A 5,449-nucleotide genomic window follows, 5' to 3' on the forward strand; every position below is an offset into this window, starting at 1 on the left:
GGAAACTCAGGACCTAACACCATCTGAGATCTGAGCAGAATATTAGAAGTTTTGGGTTCTGCTCAGTTGACAGTAAAATCATCCATAATCAATGCAAGATGTTGAGTGGCAGAAGCAAAAGGATTTGAACACTCATATTTTCCATGCAAGCAATTTCTTTGCATTTTACAACTTCCTGGATTCTACAAACCCAGCAATGATTTTAAAACATCCATGATCCAAAAGACTGGGATAAAAGGGTGTTGGCAAAACCATTTAAGATTATTGGAAGATGGCATTCTAAGGCACAAAATCATATCTTGTCACCTCTCCCCACCTTTAAAAGCTGGAGAAAAAATGAATTGGTTTTAGAGACATAATAGTTAAAATCCTACATTTGGAATGTGTGGCATGTATCTTCACATGCAGAGACATGTCAACCCTCATGGTTGTAGCTATAGCAGGGGGATAAAGGAATTGGCCCCAAATAAGAATTCTACCCCCAATAGAATTTTCATTGTCTTCAAATGTGTAGTATTGCAGGGAGAGACTCGTTGAAAATTGTTCACATCCAGATCTGTTCTATTTGCTATTTTTAAGTAATTTTATTTTTAAAAAGACAGATAAAAACAAGTTTTAAATATTTAAAACTACCAAAATCACACACCTACATGTTCTCCGCTATTACTAAACTATAATAAAATACCATTAAAAATAACAAAACTGAAAGACAGAAACAAAACATGTACATATACATACACAGAAATAAAAACAAACCAACTGAAAGGAGTACAAAGGCCCAGATTTCTATCTCCATCCCTTGTTAGTCTGCTGTCTTTAAATGATAATGTACTCACACTTCTACTTTAGCACACTCTACTAATTCATGAATCCCACAGCTGATAGATGTTCACATAGTTTTTGTGAGAAGGTAAAGAGACTCCAATTTGTCTTAAAGTTGATCAAAGATTTCCCTTAATTAGCATAGTCAGTTTGTCCATTTTTGCTAATTCACAGATATTCATTAACCCTTCTGGTGTTCGAATAACAGATTCTTTCCATCTCTGATTTGCTATTTGATTCTCTTGGCAATGCTGTTTACCCCTTCACTATGGATGCCAAAACTATATTACAATTTTCTAATGGTCAACTGAATTGAAAATGTTAAGATACTGCCATGCTAAAAATTTGAGCACTAAAGGAAAAATTCATTTAAGCAAAGAATTCTTATTTGTGAGCCAATGCCTTAACTACACATTAGCACATCCATATCCTGACATTTTTTATCCTTAATGGAAATATTGTGCAATGGAACCAAGACACTGAATGCCTTGTTGTTGTTTTGGTTGTTATATTTATCTATACCCTGCTTTATCTCCCCAAAGGGGACTCACACAATCAACAACCTTGAACTGACTGGAAACCTCATAGCCAAGCATGTCAACACACAAAACACCAGTAGAATTGCAATCAATGTATTTCTGTATCTGTCCAAATCGAAATTGCTTACCCATCTTCAAAAGTGTCATGATTCTGATTCACTTTCCTTTGGAGAAGTTTTGCCTTATTCTAGACATCTTCCCAAAGCTGTCCAAGCTTTTCAGTTCAATTCTGGATAAGGCTTCATCTAAATATGAAGCATAACCTTGGAGTGTAGTCACATGGGAAAGTGACATGGGCAAGAAATAGATTGATTCATTCATCTCTAGTTAGTAACAATATTACCAAAAACAAAGATGTACCATGAATAATAAAACTTCAAGGCAGAAACTGAATTCTTCAGATCAGAAAAAGCAATTATAACAGCACCTCTTGCATGCTCAGAAATTGTACATTTCCTTGAGAATTCTCTGCAGTAAATACATTAATGCACTCCATGATAATGAGAAAGACCACTTTATTCTCTTCATAAGTTGCAAAATGGAACAGATGGTGGTCTAGCACAACTCTGAGCTTGATAACGTCATTGCTTTTCAATAATTTAATGCAATTCACAGCAGGATGAAATATGACAAATAGGAACAGTATATATTTGTTTTTTCCCTTCTTTCAAATACCAACAGTCCACAATATCTTAGTCTCAAATAATTTGAGATGTCACACATTTTATTGAATCAACTTCATTTGCAAATTGTATTCTAAGGCGCCCAAGAGTTCATGAGAATCACAGCAGTAGATCACTCATGTCACATAAGCTATTATTAATATAGGCATGTAGTATGATGCTTCAGAAGAATTATGGCATTATTGAAAGCACACTGTGGTGAGGCCAAATGATCCTGGTAAGGATCCATGTGAATTGAATATTCACCTGAGGATGCTTCTCGGTATCTGTGGAATACATAATGGCATTGTAACAAATAGTCATTGTGCACAAATGTAGTGCCAGTCTATGGTACATTGGAGTTAAATCCAGGTGATCCTCCACATCACAAACTTTATAAAATTGTCCTTTATCACAGCAGCAGCAGACCTAGGAATATCTATGTGAACAAGAGAAAGAAGGCTCACTTTAAATCCAGTGCTGGCAGACTCCTTAACATCCAGCAACTTTTACAAGGTATATCAGGTTTTCTGCCTTTAAACTGACTTTGTCCCACTTTAGTTAGGGATACTATACTCCAGGGGTCCCCAAACTAAGGCCCGGGGGCCGGATGCGGCCCTCCAAGGTCATTTACCTGCCCCCCGCCCTCAGTTTTATAATATAATATATTGTATATAAATATAATACTGATAATAATATTATAATGTAATACAATATAACACTAATAATGATACCATATAATAATATTAATTATATATTCTATATTACATATAATATTACTAATAATATTATAGTATAGTGGTATAGTTCAATAAAGTAATATATAATGCTAATATTGTGCTATGCTAATAATATAATATATTGTATGTACATATAATTTGTAAGCCACTCTGAGTCCCCTTTGGGGTGAGAAGGGTGTGATACAAATGTAGTAAATAAATGCATTAAATAAATAAATAATAAATAAATATATTTTAGACTTAGGCTCACCCAAAGTCTGAAATGACTTGAAGGCACACAACAACAACAACAACAACAACCCTAATTAACTTGACTAACTCATTGGCCAGAAGCAGAAGCACACTTCCCATTGAAATCCTGATAAATGTATGTTGGTTGAAATTATTTTTATTTTAAAATATTGTATTGTTCTTTCATTGTTGTTGTTGTTGTTGTTGTTGTTGTTGTTGTTGTTTTTGCACTACAGATAAGACATGTGCAGTGTGCATCAGAATTTGTTTGTATTTTTTTTCAAATGTAATCCAGCCCCTCAACAGTCTGAAGGATTTAAGCCCTTGGCTTAAAAAGTTTGAGGACCCCAGCTATACTCCAATGTTTTCGGGAAACTTTGGAGTATCCTGGGGATTCAAGGTGGATCTGGCTTGATTTGGCACAATACCTTGTCCATATCTTGCCATCATGCTTTCTTTATGCTGATCAGCGAGGGGAAGTGGGTGCAAGCACTGTGCAAGCACATGTGCAAGCACATGGCTATTGCGGTCATGTTTGCTGGTATCAGGATGTGGTGCCTTTATGATTAGCAAAAAGGTTGATTTACCCCTTGTTGCTGGTTGTGCAGATGCCACATTATGACATCACAGATGCAACAGGTGATGGCCAGGCACTCCCATGGAGCTCTGTTGTTGGCAAGGGGCAGCAGCAGCAACACAGAGGATGAGATGATGGTGATCTCAGCCCAAGTGCTCCACTTGGACACCAATACAACATGCAGAAGGTTCTGCCAGGTGTCTCTTGTCACCACCACACTACCATAATGCTCCAGACTGACTCAGTTTTAAGTACCCATTGTAGACTCGTCCCTACTTAATGCCAACTTTGACATATCAGTAAAAATACCTAATAATGCTTGTGGACTTAGTTAAACTGGACTGATGTAAAAGGTTTATAATCTAAAGCTGTTGGACCATTAAACTGTTATGTACCATAATGCTACACTTTATTTGTTTTATTGCTGCATAGTTAGATTAAAGGTGCTGCCCATATAATCTTTGCGACTGCAACTTCAATTAGCTTTCATACGTACATTGTATTTGATATTGATTTTGTAATACATTTATTTGTTCTTCAGTTCAAAATATTTTCTCAGTTTGGGAACTGGGCAAACATAAGTGATAGCCCTGCCTTGATTTAGGGATGCAAAATTAATAAACGTATATTACCCGTTAAAACGAGGGCCTGATACCTTTCCTTGAAAAGGACAGGAAAACTAAATCTGAAATAATTGATTTGTCACCTGTGTTCCTGGCAATTAATTGTTCTGCCTGCATATTAAAATATTGTTATATTTTAAATAATGGATTAAGATGTTTTAACATTTTTATTACCTTCCAATTTGCTGCAGCTTGGCTATATCACATTATTCTGAAACTGGGCTTTGCTTTACTAATCCATTGTTGTGCCTGCAGACTGTCTTAGGGGGTAGTGAAAATATTAATTAAACCAGCAGGCCATTGACTGTTGAAAAGCAGCTATTGGAAAGTTCATGTGGTTATTCTTTTAAAGACTGCATATTATTTAGAGATGTAAAAATGCTTAAGGGACAGGCCAAAATTCTATGCTAAAATATTAAACACATGGTTATAAAACGCCCAAATTTGTTTTCTTTTCTTTTTTAAAAAAATGGACATTTGACCTACATTTCTGATGTCGAGCTAATATATGGGCCAGGCAGAATATCCAGGTACATAACATGTACACGGGATGGTGCACAATCCACTGAAGTGCCTGATGATAGCTCACTGCTTGCAATTATTTAAATGCTCACAGAAGAGTTATACTTTAGCACGTCTATAATTAGCTAGGCGTAGGTGTTTATATGCTGAAATATTGCAGTGTTTAATATATGGACATAGATTTTACAGTGCAATTATTTGCTGAGTGTTTTCACCAGTAAAATAAGTGAGAGGAGACAGTTTCAATTTTTAAAGGAGGATTGAAATTGCTTCCCAAGACTTATAAAAACATACTTTTGAAACTTGTTCACTTCTGTTCACAATCCAGTTGCTTGGAGTCTTAGAAATTTCAGTTCAGAAAGAAATAGTCTACCTGGGTATGTCACTTGGGGAAAAACAGTGAAGTGTCAAAAGGTGATGAAGGTAAGGCAGAACTAATCAATTCCTATTTTGCCTGGGTCTTCTCCTGGAAGAGGGGTTGTGTTCACACTGAGAGAAGTAGAGGAAAGATGGCATAAGAAGGAACCTGCAGGCCACTATAAGTCAGAGAACATATTACTTCTTCACAGGAATTCAGGCCTTCCCCAAGCCAGATGAATTAAACCCCAGCATGCTGGAAGAATTCATAGCCATTCGTTCAGAAACAATTTCTGTTATTTTAGAGAATACTTGGAGAAAGATATGTCAAAAGACTATAAGAAAGTTTTATTACTCTTCAAAAAGGAAAAGTCTA

General features: G+C 35.9%; 1 long non-coding RNA gene across 1 annotated transcript; it reads right to left on the reverse strand.

Annotated features, from left to right (window-relative positions):
* Window positions 1–2,053: 2,053 nt before the first annotated feature.
* Window positions 2,054–3,558, reverse strand: LOC134296182 (uncharacterized). The gene is made up of 2 exons (XR_010002761.1): window positions 3,423–3,558; window positions 2,054–2,462 (listed from the first exon to the last, which is right to left on the reverse strand). It is a non-coding gene; the product is annotated as an uncharacterized LOC134296182 (long non-coding RNA).
* Window positions 3,559–5,449: the final 1,891 nt, after the last annotated feature.

The sequence above is a fragment of the Anolis carolinensis genome, chromosome 1 (genome assembly GCF_035594765.1).
Source record: "Anolis carolinensis isolate JA03-04 chromosome 1, rAnoCar3.1.pri, whole genome shotgun sequence".
NCBI classification, from domain to species: Eukaryota; Metazoa; Chordata; class Lepidosauria; order Squamata; family Dactyloidae; genus Anolis; species Anolis carolinensis.